The sequence below is a fragment of the Rana temporaria genome, chromosome 13 (genome assembly GCF_905171775.1).
Source record: "Rana temporaria chromosome 13, aRanTem1.1, whole genome shotgun sequence".
In the NCBI taxonomy this organism is placed as follows: domain Eukaryota; kingdom Metazoa; phylum Chordata; class Amphibia; order Anura; family Ranidae; genus Rana; species Rana temporaria.
Window position 1 is genome coordinate 88,249,183 of NC_053501.1, and position 18,397 is coordinate 88,267,579.

At 42.4% G+C, this 18,397-nt stretch overlaps 1 protein-coding gene and 2 long non-coding RNA genes across 9 annotated transcripts in view; 1 reads left to right on the top strand and 2 right to left on the bottom strand.

Annotated features, from left to right (window-relative positions):
• The window catches only part of LOC120920481 (Fc receptor-like protein 3), a 224,045-nt gene that overhangs the window by 124,296 nt on the left and 81,352 nt on the right, over window positions 1-18,397 (bottom strand). The gene's annotated exons all lie outside the window — the stretch shown is intronic.
• Window positions 56-1,430, bottom strand: LOC120920483. 2 transcript variants are annotated; one of them, XR_005744722.1, is made up of 3 exons: window positions 1,210-1,430; window positions 448-549; window positions 56-233 (listed from the first exon to the last, which is right to left on the bottom strand). It is a non-coding gene; the product is annotated as an uncharacterized LOC120920483 (long non-coding RNA). The 2 variants fall into 2 exon arrangements; XR_005744723.1 differs by lacking the exon at window positions 1,210-1,430 and adding an exon at window positions 1,013-1,128.
• Window positions 1,809-18,397, top strand: part of LOC120920484 — a 55,328-nt gene continuing 38,739 nt past the window's right edge. Inside the window, exons 1-3 of one of the 2 annotated variants that reach the window (XR_005744724.1) lie at window positions 1,809-1,969; window positions 2,399-2,500; window positions 15,676-15,792. This is a non-coding gene — a long non-coding RNA (uncharacterized LOC120920484). Of the gene's footprint in view, window positions 1,970-2,398; window positions 2,501-7,917; window positions 8,025-8,997; window positions 9,956-15,675; window positions 15,793-18,397 lie in introns of those variants that run through there. The other variant, XR_005744725.1, reaches the window with a different exon arrangement.

Genomic DNA, 18,397 nt, shown 5'->3' on the forward strand with positions numbered 1-18,397 from the left:
TACAAAGAGTTTACTGAGAAACCACAGGGATCATACATGATAGACAAGACTTGTATAGATAAAAAATATAATTTAATTGACATTGGACATGTAAATATACACATAGAATAAAAACATGATCACATAAGATGATATATTTCACCAAAAGTGAGGTGACAGAATGATGTACGCAGGGGGTCCAACATGTTTCGCCCTTCGGGCTTCTTCAGGGACAAGAATGCATACTATATAATCTATAAATGAAAAACATGCAAGTATAGTGCATTTCATACTTTCACGTATTATATAGACCACAAACATGATGCGGACATAGCCGCAATTTCTAAAGCTATAAAGGTCAGCATATTCAATACATGAGCATAAAGCAAAAATTCTATATTTTAACTACTGCTTGTCTAGGTCTGCCGCCATTATGTGAACATATCAATGCCCTGAACATAAAGGTACCTCAGTGGTGATCATACACGGAACTCCCAGGCGTGTCCAACCAATGACTGCTGGATGGAATATCAATATACGGTGCAGGTCATGTACAGTCCAAAGGTATCACTAGGGGGCGCATAGAAGCAGATGGAATTAAAATAAAATCAAAGAAAGATATGGTCTAATATCTATAAGAGGATACGGAGTCAGATTAACAGAAGAAAAGATTGTTTATAAATGGTAATGAAATGTTCTCCTGCTGTATATGCATACATAGATAGCACTGGAGAATGGTAATGAAGGTAAGAGTGGGCCCGTGGAGGTAATCTATGTATAAAAACAAAATGGGGGATATATATATACCCATATATATGTGTATGCATGTATATATATATATATATATATATATATATATATATATATATATATATATACACACACACACATGCCTGTGCATGCGCACGCTTGTATAGGTAAAAAATAGGCAAAAGCTCATATATACATTAGCCTCATGGGCTTATAGTTATTTGCGAGATGTGCATCGGGTAGAAGCAATCAGTTAGAGAATGTATAGTCTGTGTAAACTTACATCTCAAGTTTCCATGGAGTAGGTAACAGATGGCAGATGTCAAAATCAGGATGACTCACAGAGAGTGAACTGATTGAAATCAGCTGTATCCACCGTACATAGGCAATCTAGGATGGTTACATGTGAAAATTTATTTCAAAAGAAAATATATAATGAGTGAGATAAGAAAAGAAAATGAAGGATATGAATGTAGGTACCTCTTGTGATACCTCCAGTGTGTAGAACATGCAGAAATGAAAAGATCCCTTCAGGGATGCAGGGATGGAGCAGCCACACAGCTAACCACACATTGAGGGGAGAACCCAAAAAGGGAAGGTCCAAGGAAAAATCCAAGGGAACAGATTCCCTAATGGAGAAATACCAATATTAGAACTGTGCAGTATATGCCTGTCCTCCATGGGTATGAGGAAGGCGTTACAGCGATTCAAAGAGAGTATAGATAGTTATGTTATTTTCCTTTGTGTGGTGGCTGAGTTAGGCACGGTCTGCCTGCTGATGCCTGGGCGGATTGTGTCAGCTGTGTGTTCTGCTTAAATGCGCCCCTCAAGCTCTGGCGTAACGAGCGTCAGAGCGCTGTGGTGGGCGGGCATAGTGCGTCAGGAGAGGCAGGGAAATCTGTGCATTGCCGTGTGCGGGTCCATACACCACAACTGAGACGCATCGCCGCTCTCCCACTCCGCCCAGGGGGCGGGCCGACCTCGTCATCCCATATGGGCGGTCCCCCAACACGGCTACGACAGGAGAGGATTTCCCTGCCTCTCCTGATACATAATGGGTGAGATAAGAAAAGAAAATGAAGGATATGAATGTATTTTCTTTTGAAATAAATTTTCACATGTAACCATCCTAGATTGCCTATTTATGGTGGATACAGCTGATTTCAATCAGTTCACTCTCTGTGAGTCATCCTGATTTTGACATCTGCCATCTGTTACCTACTCCATGGAAACTTGAGATGTAAGTTTACACAGACTATACATTCTCTAACTGATTGCTTCTACCCGATGCACATCTCGCAAATAACTATAAGCCCATGAGGCTAATGTATATATGAGCTTTTGCCTATTTTTTACCTATACAAGCGTGCGCTTGCACAGGCATGTGTATATATATATATATATATATATACATGCATACACATATATATGGGTATATATATATCCCCCATTTTGTTTTTATACATAGATTACCTCCACGGGCCCACTCTTACCTTCATTACCATTCTCCAGTGCTATCTATGTATGCATATACAGCAGGAGAACATTTCATTACCATTTATAAACAATCTTTTCTTCTGTTCATCTGACTCCGTATCCTCTTATAGATATTAGACCATATCTTTCTTTGATTTTATTTTAATTCCATCTGCTTCTATGCGCCCCCTAGTGATACCTTTGGACTGTCCATGACCTGCACCGTATATTGATATTCCATCCAGCAGTCATTGGTTGGACACGCCTGGGAGTTCCATGTATGATCACCACTGAGGTACCTTTATGTCCAGGGCATTGATATGTTCACATAATGGCGGCAGACCTAGACAAGCAGTAGTTAAAATATTGAATTTTTGCTTTATGCTCATGTATTGAATATGCTGACCTTTATAGCTTTAGAAATTGCGGCTATGTCCGCATCATGTTTGTGGTCTATATAATACGTGAAAGTATGAAATGCACTATACTTACATGTTTTTCATTTATAGATTATATAGTATGCATTCTTGTCCCTGAAGAAGCCCGAAGGGCGAAACATGTTGGACCCCCTGCATACATCATTCTGTCACCTCACTTTTGGTGAAATATATCATCTTATGTGATCATGTTTTTATTCTATGTGTATATTTACATGTCCAATGTCAATTAAATTATATTTTTTATCTATACAAGTCTTGTCTATCATGTATGATCCCTGCGGTTTCTCAGTAAACTCTTTGTAATTATAATATATATTCCAACTTGCATTCGCACAGTCCCATGCCACATCCCAGAATTGGGAACATATATTCATTATTCTACCCGGGACGGTAATGCTTCTTGGACTCACTCCCTTAGTATACTGTGCAAGCTCTATATGTACTATATATTTTTCTCTATACAACATTGGGTGGATTTAAACACCTGCTATAACCTTATGTACATAGAGCAAATTGCACATTAGCTTTCATTTAGTTGACTATTTCTCAGATACTTTACGATTTTGCTCTGTTACCGCAGCGATCAGAACAATTTCTAGACAAATGTTGTTTTCAATCTGACTTTACATATATTTATATAAGCCAGATACCCATATGACCTCTCTCACCAGTACACCTATACAAAGGTCCCTGTGTGAGACTAGGACATATTTAAAAGAATATTGTTTTACCTTTGAGGTACTGGGATCTGTACATGCATGTTGTTTGATTGGTTTCTACTGTTGAGGTTTTGCGGATTCATCTCTGAACGGGCGCTAACACCCGCACCAGACTTGTCCCTTTTCGTACCTTGGTCTATGCGCGAGTTGGGCGCCCTTCGTGGATCTATATGCCATGGCTAGCTACTATGGCAAGGAGTGGGATGGCTTTGTGACAGAGGTCAAAAAATCAAGCCATAGGGATGAGGCATCGGAGGAGGATGCCAATCTGTACTTTTCAGGTCTACAGCGACTGGTTGAGAAAAAGACCAGACTTTTCTGGCATAAAGACTTTTTTGAACAGTATATATCTAGCAAGCTAGTACCCTGGGGCTTACGCATTCAGATCTTCCCTAACATTCGAAAGGTCGAACCAAAAATCAAAAAAGCATGGGAGGATAACCTCCAAACCTGTTCAACTCAGATGATGAAAATCCTTTGTGAACAGTATGGACAGGACATCCAACAAGTCGATGTCGAGATAAAAGAATGGCTTGACAATAGTGGAAAAGTAAATACGTATCCTAACTATATTGCATGTGAGAAACAACTTAAAGATCATCTCACACGCTACGCAACAAATCTGATTAAGACAAAAGAGAGCAAATACCAAAGAGACAAGAGAGCCTATGATAATTATCAAGCTTACAAATGGACAAGCTCCAATCCACCACGGAGTAACATGAAAAAACAATTTAACAATAAAAAAACACCCCTTCCTGCGGAGACGGACGAAACAGGGCTCGGACACATCGCTGTCATCAGCCTCGTACGTCCCGATAAGCAGGAGACCCGTAAAAGAAAAGAAACATAAAAACGATGCTGACAGCAGTTTACAGGAAATTTCATGTTCCCAATTCCCGCTTAAAGACAAACGGCCACGTGCCCAAAGAAATCGTAGATCACAATCTGTCGAAGCCCAAAGTACTAGTATACATAGTAATACATCAGTGGCTTTAAGTTCACCATTACCGGTGGTTAACGTTATATCTACACCAGCACCCCCTTTGACACACCAACCTAATTGCGGCCATGGTACTTCTAGTTCTCACAACATAACAGATATAAGAACCGCTCCCATCTTTACGATGGAACGCAGATCGAGCATAATACCAACCAATACGGTTCAGGAATTAAACCAATAAGTCCCGATCTTGACGATAATCCAGATCGGGACTCTAACAACATTATCAATTTATCTAATTTCAAACTTACAGCAGACCAGACCACAGTACTCCAACTAGGTCTATCCTCCTGCCCTGATGGCGAAGCAGACCAGTTTTAACTCATCAAAGACCTACATCTCTTCGCTAGAAGATTGATGTTTAAGGTTCTCTACGACAAATCCCAAGTAAACACAGAGCTTCCAATCACTGACAACTCTAGTCTTGATCAGACTTCCTTACAGGAACTCCAAGCCTTACAGGATCTCATGTCCCTTTGGGACGAGAGCAACCCCGAGGAGGAGGGTTGGACTTTCAAGATCCTGGGGGTCACACCTGGTACCTTGGTCCAATCTCGATCCAATAGACCTATCTACATAACGCCAAAAACATACAAGCCAAAATCACGTTCCTTTCCTGTCTACAAGGCAATCCCAATATCTGGGCATTCATTTTACAAGTAACAAAGGCCATTGAAAACACACAATGGAAGACAGGTCCCCTTCCCAACATAAGCCCGAACCTCAAAAAAGCCATTAATGATCTTCGAAATAACGACGAGATAGTGATTAAACCCTCTGATAAGGGTGGCAATGTTGTCATCCTTACCAGAGAGGGATACGAGTCCATGTGCCTAGACATTCTTAAGAACAAACACTGGTACAGGCTGGTACCCGCTTCCACTGTGACTCGGAACATAAATAAATATAGGGAAATCCTTAATCGCTCTCATCGAGAAGGGATTATTGACGATAACACTACTAAATTTCTTAACATTGAGCACCCCTCCACACCCACCTTTTATGCACTACCAAAAGTGCATAAAGGCATCCTGCCACCACCAGGACGACCCATCGTCTCAGGATGCGGATCTCTCACCGAGAACGCCAGCCGCATTATTGATGAGTATTTATACCCTCATGTGCGGGGACTGTTCTCATATGTTAAGGACACAATCGACCTCCTCAAAATCACGGACGGACTAACAATCCCCGATGATGCTTGGCTTGTCGCCATAGACATAGAGGCTCTTTATAACTCTATACCCCATTCCCATGGAGTACAAGTCATCAGAAGTTTCCTTTGTGAACGCGACAAACATGCTAAAAAATACAATAACTTCATCATCGAAATGTTAGAATTCATTTTGACCACCAATGTGTTTCTCTTCAGGCGCTCCCACTACCTCCAGGTACAAGGTGTGGCTATGGGGGCAGGATGTGCCCCCTCATATGCCAACCTGTACCTGGGGGGGGTGGGAGCGTGACCTCTTTGTAGGTGAAGAAAATGATGCCCTGTTGTCTAATGTCGCTCACCTGGCACAGATATATAGACGACGTGTTTATGGTATGGGCAGGGTCCAAAAAAGACCTTGATATTTTCCTAAATAAGCTACAAATTAATACCTATAACCTTAGATTTACCCACAACTATAGTCAGGAGAAAATAACTTTTTTAGACGTGGAACTCTTTGTCGATACCAACGGCCGGCTATGTTCAACCCTCTATCGGAAACCAACAGCAGGGAATAGCCTGCTCCACGCCTCTAGCTCTCATCCAAAGACCTTGATTGCCAGTATTCCGTATAATCAGTATTTACGACTTAAGCGTAATTGCTCTGAACAAAGCAATTTTGTCTCAGAAGCAAGACAGCTTTATGCCCGTCTATGGGTCCGTGGGTATTCTAAGAGCTGCCTACGCAAGGCCTTTAATAGGGCAAATCGCCAGGACCGCAGTACGCTCCTTTATGCATCAAAAGAAAAAAAGACATCAAACACCACCTGGGTGATTACTAGATACAGCAGACAGCATTCTAAAATAAGGAAAATATATAATCAATACTGGCACCTTTTGACATCAGACAGTAAAATTAACAAGTTTGTGAATGATTATCCTGAAATTACATTCAAACGGTCCAGATCAATAAGAGACAATGCTGTATCTAGCCATTACTCTACCCAATTGATGCCTAAACCTACATTAACAGGCACTTACCCCTGTATGAAATGCAATCACTGCCGCCATATTATCAAAGGCAGCAGTATACTCCTGCCCAATGGCGACACTTGCACACCTAAATTCCGAGCCACATGCCAAACGGTAGGAATCATTTACATAATGAAGTGTAATTGCGGAGCCTTCTACATCGGCAAAACAAAACGCAATTTTTTTTGCCGTATACGTGATCATGTATCGGCAGTCAACAAAAAACTTTTTGAAACCCCAATTAGCAGACATATGGGGCTACATCATGGGCATGATGTGGACATGATGGTTTTTTTTGCCCTCGGCCACATCGCACCAAACGAGAGAAGCGGTGAGATCGACAAACGTCTTCTCCAACTAGAAGCACGTTGGATCTACACATTAAGAGCCACCATATACCCAGGCCTTAACGACAGCATGAGCTATAAATCATTTTTATAAACACATTGCGATTTATGTGATGTTCCTCCTAATTTTGTTTACTTTCCCATCTCCCCCTTAGGGGGGCTCATATATCCCATTCTTTCTATTAGAGCGATTGTCCTTACATCGCCACAATGTATCCATCCCATCCTGCATTCACACTCCATCCTCTCTGAAGCGGATCCAGCACATATCTCCATCAATCATTCCCCCCCCCCTCCCCTATAAGATCAGATGGAGTCCTGACAGGTTCCCAAATAGCAATCTGTATGATATCAGAATGTTCCCAGTACTAGTCTATGTGTGTATTATTATTCCACCATAGACGATCTAAATAAACAATTTTTATATTTGTAACCTTACTCATGCTTAAATGCTCTTTTCCAATGAGCTAAATTTGTGATTTATCATAAGGGATAACCACCTTAACAGGTGCACGACGTCTGCATTGAGGTTGGCATCACCAGTTGTACAAATAGAACATCAACATGACATTCTGTTGACTATATCCTGTTTTGCTGCACTTGTAACTAATAATTGTTTTATGTTTGTCTATTTCTATTTTGTTGCCATGTGTAGGACACGTTTTATGCTCAGGGACTCCCTGTGCTTCAGTGCGCGGTCTCATGGCTCACACCCCCGGGGGGTGTTCCCCCTTATGACATGGCTGTATATATGGACATAGCATCTCGTCATCTGACACCCTCGGTTCACGCCAGGTGGGCGCCCAGGGGTGATCACCAGATGCAGTATTTGCCCTGAACCATGGCGGAGGCCATGGTGCTGTGATCATCCGCCGCCCCAGTGCATTGCCGTGTGCGGGTCCAGGGGGCGGGTGGACCTCGTCATCCCCTATGGACGGTCCCCCAACACGGCTACGACAGGAGAGGATTTCCCTGCCTCTCCTGACGCACTATGCCCGCCCACCACAGCGCTCTGACGCTCGTTACGTCAGAGCTTGAGGGGCGTATTTAAGCAGAACACACAGCTGACACAATCCGCCCAGGCATCAGCAGGCAGACCGTGCCTCACTCAGCCACCACACAAAGGTAAATTACATAATTATCTCTACTCTCTTTGAATCGCTGTAACGCCTTCCTCATACCCATGGAGGACAGGCATATACTGCACAGTTCTAATATTGGTATTTCTCCATTAGGGAATCTGTTCCCTTGGACTTTTCCTTGGACCTTCCCTTTTTGGGTTCTCCCCTCAATGTGTGGTTAGCTGTGTGGCTGCTCCATCCCTGCATCCCTGAAGGGATCTTTTCATTTCTGCATGTTCTACACACTGGAGGTATCACAAGAGGTACCTACATTCATATCTCACTCATTATGTATTTTCTTTTGAAATACATTTTCACATGTAACCATCTTAGATTGCCTATTTACGGTGGATACAGCTGATTTCAATCAGTTCACTCTCTGTGAGTCATCCTGATTTTGACATCTGCCATCTGTTACCTACTCCATGGAAACTTGAGATGTAAGTTTACACAGACTATACATTCTCTAACTGATTGCTTCTACCCGATGCACATCTCGCAAATAACTATAAGCCCATGAGGCTAATATGAGCTTTTGCCTATTTTTTACCTATACAAGCGTGCGCATGCACAGGCATGTGTATATATATATATATATATATACACGTGTATATATACGTGTATATATATGTGTTTTGTGCGCCTACCTTTGATACCAAGAGCAACACATCTCACATCAAAAAATCCCTATATTCGGAGAGGAACTGACCTCCCCTAATATATGCCAACTCCTTTTTATTTTTTACAAATTTTGATGGGATTGTGAGTGACTGTTGCTCGAGAGGAAGTCATTCATTCACTTACATAATTTATTTCTAAGCAGTAGTTAAAATATTGAATTTTTGCTTTATGCTCATGTATTGAATATGCTGACCTTTATAGCTTTAGAAATTGCGGCTATGTCCGCATCATGTTTGTGGTCTATATAATACGTGAAAGTATGAAATGCACTATACTTACATGTTTTTCATTTATAGATTATATAGTATGCATTCTTGTCCCTGAAGAAGCCCGAAGGGCGAAACATGTTGGACCCCCTGCATACATCATTCTGTCACCTCACTTTTGGTGAAATATATCATCTTATGTGATCATGTTTTTATTCTATGTGTATATTTACATGTCCAATGTCAATTAAATTATATTTTTTATCTATACAAGTCTTGTCTATCATGTATGATCCCTGCGGTTTCTCAGTAAACTCTTTGTAATTATAATATATATTCCAACTTGCATTCGCACAGTCCCATGCCACATCCCAGAATTGGGAACATATATTCATTATTCTACCCGGGACGGTAATGCTTCTTGGACTCACTCCCTTAGTATACTGTGCAAGCTCTATATGTACTATATATTTTTCTCTGCATATGTTAAAGATTTACTTTGTCTGTCTATTTTGTATACTGCCACCTTGTGTTGGATACAGATATGCCCAGGGACCTTATGTGCCTCTGTATATGATCATTATACATACACCCCCGGGGGTCGCCCCTCTGTAATGCAGCCACATATATGGATGCTGGTTCTGCACCATCCGACATCCGTGGGTCACGCTAGGTGGGCGCCCAGGGGTGCTTGCCAGATCAGCATGTGATCTGAACCATGGCGGAGGCCATGGTGTTGCGATCATCCGCGACAGTGCACCGCCGTGCGTGTGAGCTAAGACACACTGTTGGAGACGCTTCGGCGTTCCCATATCCCGCCCAGGGGGCGGGCTCACCGCGTCATCTCCTATGGGCGGTCTCCCACACGATCCGACAGGAGGGGAATCCCCTGCCTCTCCTGACGCACTATGCCCGCCCACCTCAGCACTCTGACGCCTCCCATGTCAGAGCTCCTGGGGCATACAGTATATAAGCAGCACACACAGCTGATACAGTCCGCCCAGGCTTCAGCAGGCAGACCGTGCCTAAATCCAGCCACCACACCAAGGTAAAACCTCAAAGCACTATAACTTCCATTTGGAGTATGCACAACCCTCCCTGTACTTATGGAGGCTAGTTATATATTATACAGCTTTAATACTGTTCCCCCTTTTTTACCAGGGAAGCGTTTTTCTTTGGACTTTTCCAGCATTTCCTTATTCATTACTGGGTGGTTAACTGTGCGGCCGTTCCATACCTTATATCTTTTCTTTTTTCCTTTTTTACTCCTATAGTTAGTACCTGAAACCTATTGCTTATTTGTAATCATCTCAGATTGCCTTACATACTGGACGCAGCTGGTCTCAATTAGCTCACTCTTTATGAGCTACTCCTATTCTGACATCTACCATATGGTATTCATTCCATGGAAAGTGGAGATGCAAGTTTACATTGCTCATTATTGTTATGATACAGTATATAATTTTTTTTAATAGAATGTCATTGTTTGATGCATATATCGCATCCAATTACATACCTAATAACCCAATATTTATATGAGCTCTTGCCCATTATACATGTGTAAAATTAAATATTCATTTATTGATTTTTTTTCTTTTTCTATTAGCATTATCCTTATGGGCTTATTTTCATCAACCATTTTCCATGCTTTGTGTGGATGCACCTATAGCAGGTAAATATTCCTGTGTTATTTGCAAATAATTTTTTCCACTTTTTCTTTTTTCTATACTTCTTTGTCCTTTTCTCTCTCCATCGATATTAGACTATCTTTTTCTGACATTATATATTATGATGTTATCTGCTTTTATAAATGCCCCCCAGTGAGACCCATGGACTATCCATGACCCGTACCATATACTGATTTTCCATCTAGCAACCATTGGTGGACACGCCTGGGATTTCTGTGTGCGATCATTACTGAGGTACAGACACCTGTCCAGGGCATTTGTTTGTTCACATAGTGGTGGCAGTTTTAGACGAGTATTAGTCTTAATTGTTTGCTTTGTGCACACATTTTCAACCTGCCTGTTGCCTCTATATGAAATATGTTAATTCTTACATTTACAGTAAATTGCGGCTATGTCCGCATAATACATGTGATCATTATATTATGTGAAAATATGAATTGTACTATACTTAAATGTTTATCATTTATAGATAATATAGTATGCATTCTTGTCCCTAAAGAAGCCCGACGGGCGAAACATGTTGGACCCCCTGCATACATCACTCTGTCACCCCAATAATTGGTGAAATTATATTATCTTATGTGATCATGCTTTTTACTTTTATTTTTCTATATATTTATGTACATGTTTAATGTTAATTAAATTATTTTTTATTTATACAAGTCTTGTCTATCATATGTGATCCCTGCGGTATCTCAGCAAACTCTTTACAATTACTATACATATTCCTAATCGCATTCGCATAGTCCCATGCCACATCCCAGAACTGGGAATTTATATTTATCATGAATATTATTGTTTTTTTTTTAAGCCAGATCTCCCTCTAAAAAGTTTTCTGCATATTTAAAATCTTTTAATGTAGCTCTTCTTTTTTGGTTATTAATTGGATAATATTTTAGACTGCTTTCCATTTTTTTTGGAGTATGGCAAGTTACCACAACAACATTATTATTTAGTATAATTTACCCACAAGGAGGTTAGTGTCCCTTATTAATTAGAACATTTTTTTAAATGTCCCTGCCTACTTTAGTCAAGTTTTGTCAGCAAACAAAAAATCCATTTATTCTGGTGTAAGTAACATAACATAAAGGCTGACGGCAAACAAAAAGCTCTACAGGAAAAATAAATCTCGCGCCAAATGAATTACACTAAATTATATACTTGATAAATCAAGTGACTAACTGAGTGAAGCTGCTCCCAAATAAAATTAGGTGACTGACTTGCATATATTGTGTAGTGAGGTGAGGGGCGCTATATCAAAATAGTGGATGCGTGTCACAATGTGCGTTTGAGTAGTACACAGTGTAACTGTGTGCCCAAATCTATGTGAAAAACCAAACAGATTATAGTCTAAACTCTATAAGTACAATAGTGCCAAATGCCGTGGAAAATAAATAAAATATATAAAAAAAAAAATAAAAAAAAATTTAAAAGAATGTCCAGCAAATAAATAGTTAAGTGCAAAATGGATCCAGTGTTGTATCAAGTCCAGGTGCAAAATGCAAATAATCCAATCCCAAATCGCAGGGAAAAGTGCAAATGCTAAAGTGCTTGTGAATCTTCAAAATAGCCAAAGTGCGAGAAAGAAGTGATCCGCCTTCACCTATAGGTCACCAGAATAATAATGGATGGCTCCTTACCACACGGTGTTGACCAGATTACTTAAAATATGGTCAATCAGGCTTGTTTTAAATGAGGATCAGCAGGGTCTCATTGGATTCCAATGTCAGCGATTGCAGCAAATGGTGTACCAAGAAAGGAGAAGAGATACCACCATAGTGTAAAACCATTTAATATACAAAAGTTAAAATTACAATGCCAAATGGCCTCTTACGGGCACCAGCAACAGTAAGAGGCCATTTGGCATTGTAATTTTAACTTTTGTATATTAAATGGTTTTACACTATGGTGGTATCTCTTCTCCTTTCTTGGTACACCATTTGCTGCAATCGCTGACATTGGAATCCAATGAGACCCTGCTGATCCTCATTTAAAACAAGCCTGATTGACCATATTTTAAGTAATCTGGTCAACACCGTGTGGTAAGGAGCCATCCATTATTATTCTGGTGACCTATAGGTGAAGGCGGATCACTTCTTTCTCGCACTTTGGCTATTTTGAAGATTCACAAGCACTTTAGCATTTGCACTTTTCCCTGCGATTTGGGATTGGATTATTTGCATTTTGCACCTGGACTTGATACAACACTGGATCCATTTTGCACTTAACTATTTATTTGCTGGACATTCTTTTAAATTTTTTTTTATTTTTTTTTTATATATTTTATTTATTTTCCACGGCATTTGGCACTATTGTACTTATAGAGTTTAGACTATAATCTGTTTGGTTTTTCACATAGATTTGGGCACACAGTTACACTGTGTACTACTCAAACGCACATTGTGACACGCATCCACTATTTTGATATAGCGCCCCTCACCTCACTACACAAACAAAAAGCTCTGTTAATAAAAACAAAGAAGCCAGGAAGGCAGCACTGGAGAGCCTGCTTGCATTTGTAAAGACGCAGATCCCCACAGCAAACAACCAAGTATTTGATCCAAAAAATTGCGACCATTAGGGGCATCACATCACATCTCTCCTCATTTCCTGGATTTGGTTTTAGCCCTCCCTGCAGTCTTCCCTGCAGTCTGGGTCCTCCTGGAGTCAAGGTTGTGCCAGGAGCAGGACTAAGAGCAGGCTCAGGAAGAGGATCAGGATCAGGACTAGGAGCAGGAGCAGCAGCAAGAACAGGGGGAGCAATCCGCACAATGTCGGTGTCGTCATCGAGCTTCCCCAACAAGGTTTACTGCCTTGAAGATGAGGGTTTCACAGCGCACACGCTGGCCTCTCTCCAGATTCTGCAGCTTGCTGGCAATGAGCGCTGTAAAACCCTCTTCTTCGCTGGGGGGCTCTCGGAGGGCCGCAGTTGCTTCGTGAATAAGGGCCTGGGTCTCCTCCTCAATTTGAAGAAGCCTCCTGGCACTTTTCGCGGGAGTGCGGAGAGGAGGAACCTGCTAAATAGTGTCCTGCCGTGCCTCCTGTCTCCCACTGGGGCTTGCCTCCCCCTGGCTCCCAGTGGGCTCTGCCTCCTCCTGTCTTGCAGTGGGCCCTGCCTCCTCCTGGCTCCCTGTGGGCCCTGCCTCCTCCTGGCTCCCTGTTGGCTCTGCCTCCTCCTGGCTTTGCTCTGTCTGTGTATAAAAAAAAGGTATATAGTTTATGTGGCTTGACAATGTCAGTCAAGCTTCTACTAATAAACTTTCTCACCATATATAGGCCACAAACTCATCCACTGATCAATAAAGTCAAAAATCATGTTACGTACCGTCATTGTACACGGTCCTTCCTTCCGCCTTCTTCCACACACCGAAAATTGTTTTGACCCATGCAGTATCCCTTTATACACTGCGCATGCATGAAGCTCTGCGCGTTTTTCCCGCCCCTGACGTTCGTTCTAGTACTTTCCCCGCCCCTTCTCGGTCGTTCTAGTGAAAGACAACATGGTGGACACTCGGCAAGTGGCAACCTCAAGCCAGGAGTGAACCCAGTCGGTACCACACACCAGATCCAGGAGATACAAGGCCACAAATATGGCGTTTTAGGAGATGGTGGAAATGGTGGCAATATTGAGGAGGGAGGATTATGATGCTAAACATGGCCCATACAAATACCCTAATAAGGTGAAGGCCCAAATAATGGACAAAGTGGTCAAAAGTCTGTACCACAAATTTGGGGTGCGCAGTAGACATGTGCATTCGTTTTCGTCCGAATGCATTTATTTATTTATTTATTTCAGGTATCTTTGTTATTGTTTTAACAAACGATAACGATAGCACAGAAAACGAAAACCGAAAGATCCGACATAAACAAATGCTTTATTTTCGTTGCGGTCAAATGTGCCTAACCTTAACCCTATTAGTCCAATATTATTCTATATAAAGAGAAAAGATTCAACATTATAGAGACATGAAGAAGAGTCGACATAGAAAAGATTCAACATAGAGAGAAAAACTTCGACATAGAGACATGAAGATTCGACATAGAGAGACATGAAGAGTCAAAATTGTATTTTTTTTTTTAAAGATTCTGTCAAATCTTCTTTTTTTTTTCTTCTTAGAACATTTGACAGACACCATAAGCCTTCAATGACAGATTCGACCTTAATTTGGATTTTCGGACTAATGTATTTTTTTAACGAAATAAATAAAAACGAATTTCGGGAGTAACTAAATAAATTTATTTTTCGGACGAAAATGAAATTACAAAACTAAATATTTCAGTGTGCACATGTCTAGTGAGCAGATCCAAGGAACAGCTCCGCAAAAGATGGTCTGACATCAAATTGAGGGAGACGGAGCAATACCAGAAGATTAAAAGAGTCATTAGAAAAAGTAATATGTTGCTGCATGTGCTTTTTCTTTCATGTAGTACAGTTCAAGATGTCAAGTTTCATGTTTGTGGGCACAATAATTGGTCGTACAGTATGAGTCGTCGCTCATTCGCTCACTAATAATTAAATACGATCTTTTTCTCTGATACAGTGTTTTAGAAATTTCATCATGCCTATTTAGGCATGGACAAATGTAGTTAACACTGTATCAGACAAAAGATGGTATTTTATTATTAGTGAGCGAATGAACGACGACTCATACGACCAATTATTGTGCCCACAAACATGAGACATCTTGAACTATTTATGTGAGAAGATTTTTTTTTTAGTGTAGATGTGTTCTTAACTAGATTTAACTAATCAAACTGAATTCAATATACAGTAAGGAGAGTATGCTCAGCAGTTGGTTACACATGTCGACTCAGTAGCACAAGTGTTGGCCACAAGAACAACCTATTTAGGGTGTCACACACAGGTGATCCAGTGGATCCTTGGTGTGTTTCCATGTGGGAAACTTGACCAAAAATAGATAAATGTAGCAGCTTTGGTAAAGGATACAATCATGTGTTCAGCTTACAAGTATTGACAAAACAGACAATTGTACCACACTTACAAAAAGAATGATTCATATTCCTCTTTCAGGCCTCAAATCTTTTTGACTCAAGTATCCCTTTTGTTACAATCTCATAGGGCGACAACGAGCTTCCAGACAGGAGCCAAGAAACCCCACACCTCCTACCCAAGCCCCACCCCCGCAGGATGTGGAGAAAGAAGAAGCGGAGGAAGGAGAAAGTGGCACCACAACAGGTCAGTGTCATACACCACAGCTTCAGGGGCAGGTCCAGAGTCTAGTGTCAGGAGGGGCACTGACAGAATATATGTTTTTTCGGGGGAAATTTATCGGGGAAATGGCTGGTATTGGCCCTTCAATCATCCCGGCACCATGGTTATTATGGTCTCAGGATGATTGAAGCGCATTATTTCTATTATTACATTGTAATATAAAAATAAATAGTTCAACTCATCATAATGCAGAATCAGTGGGAGCCCCGAGTGTGTCACTTGCCACGTCGCCTGCCATCAAATGCGGATTTTTACATGCCATGTCACCTGCCACACGTTGCGGATTGTCACTTGCCACCTCACCTGGCACACGTTGCGGATTGTCACTTGCCACGTCACATATTGTCACTTGCCACATCACCTGGCACACGTTGCGTATTGTCACTTGCCACATGTTGCAGATTGTCACTTGCCACGTCACCTGCCACACATTGTGGATTGTCACTTGCCACGTCATGGATTGTCACTTGCCATGTCACCTGGCACGCATTGCGGATTGTCGCTTGCCACGTCACCTGGCACATGTTGCGGATTGTCACTTGCCACGTCACCTGGCACACGTTGCGGATTGTCACTTGGCAATTTATCTGGGAAATGGCTTGTATTGGCCCTTCAATCATCCTGGCACCATGGTTATTATGGTCTCAGGATGATTGAAGCGCATTATTGCTATTATTACATTGTAATATAAAAATAAATAGTTCAACTCACCATAATGCCGAATCAGTGGGAGCCCCGAGTGTGTCACTTGCCACGTCGCCTGCCACCAAATGCGGATTTTTACATGCCACGTCAGCTGCCACACGTTGCGGATTGTCACTTGCCACGTCACCTGGCAAACGTTGCGGATTGTCACTTGCCACATCACATATTGTCACTTGCCACGTCACCTGGCACACGTTGCGTATTGTCACTTGCCACATGTTGCAGATTGTAATTGGTTGTGAGTGTCACCGGCACAAAAGGAAATAAATAAATAAATGTGAACCGTGATCTGCTGCAATACTGTGTGCCCTTAGTGGGGGTCAATAGTGCTCTAAGAAGAAAAATGTTACTGCGCTGATCTAATTATCCAGAGGTATTTAATCTCTGGGAATATGGACATAAGTGAAATATCAGGGCCACAATGTACCCAATCTTAAATGTGAATAACCTGAATACAAACAATAAAAAATATAAGAAATATATGAGTCATACAAATGTGACACAGTGGGCCTGATTTACCAAGCCTTTACTCCATGACTCATGGAGTAAAAGCAGGAGTAGCAGCCGTTTGGCCATTTACTAAAGAAATACGCTGCTAGTGCAGTGTATTTCCCTAGTTACTAATGTGCTCCGTGCGCCCAGGAGAGGGTGCATTGTGCACCAGTACATACCTGGCGCACGGCACATTAAACTGTAAATTGCGGGGGTTTGGGCAGGAGTTTATTAGGGGGGGAGGTGGGGGGATGCAGGGGAAGTGAATTGACATGTGTTTTAAAGTGTTTGGCGGGCCGAATTGAAAGGGAAAGTGTTTTTTGAAAACAGATCCCCGTACGCTTGCACAGTGCGCCTGAACCTCGGGAGGTTCATTTGCATACTGGGCATGCGCAGAGAGAAAAGTCAGGGATTCCCGTGCGCCTTGTCAGTACGCCGTGAAAATCTTGGTAAATACCAAGCGGCGTACCCGTGATTGCGCTGCGTGACGCGGCGCACGGGAATCTCCGAGCTGTTTTCAGCCCTGAAGGGGAACTCGGCGCCAAATTTCAAACTTGAAATCGGCGCGGGTCCCCCTTCAGGGCTACATTAGGCTCTTAGGCTTGGTCCGGAACGTGAGGGGTTAAACCCGCGCCGATTCGGCGCGGGGGTCCCCCCCAGATCCAAACCAAGCCCTCATCCCAAGCATGCAGTCTGGCCCGGACAGGAATGGGGGAGGGGACGAGCGAGCGCCCCACCCCACAGCACTCTTGCCCCCATGTCGATAGGGACAAGAGCCTCTTCCCGACAACCCTTGCCATTGGTTGTCGGGGTATGCGGGCGGGGCTAATCGGAATCTGCGAGCTCCCTTTAATAAGGGGGCTCCCAGATGCCGGCCCCCCACCCTATGTGAATGAGTATGGGGTACATCGTACCTCTACCCATTCACATGGGGGAAATGTAAAGTAAAATAAAACACCACACAATAAAATATTTTATTAATCAGCTCCGGAGCCCCCCCTTTCTTCTTTAGCTCTCTTAGAAGGGGGGGTTTCTTCTCTCCCGATCTTCCGCCGGGACCCTGGGCTTCGGTGATTTCTGCCGGGGGAGGGCGCCATCCCTCGGTCCTCTCCGGAGCCTTCCGCCGGATGCCCCCACCCCATTTAAGCTCTTTTTCATTAGGGAGGGGCATCCGGACTTCGGGGTCTTCTGCCGGGGGATGGCGCCTATCCCCCGGTCTTTCCGGTGCCTTCCGCCAGGGTTCCGGTCTTCCTGGTCTTCTGCCGGGGGTGCGCCAACTCCCCGGTCTTTTCTCTTCTGTCTTCTCTGCTCCCTCTTCTGCCTGGCTCCCCCGCGGAGCCAGGGCTTTCTTCCGTCTTCTTTCTTCTCTCTT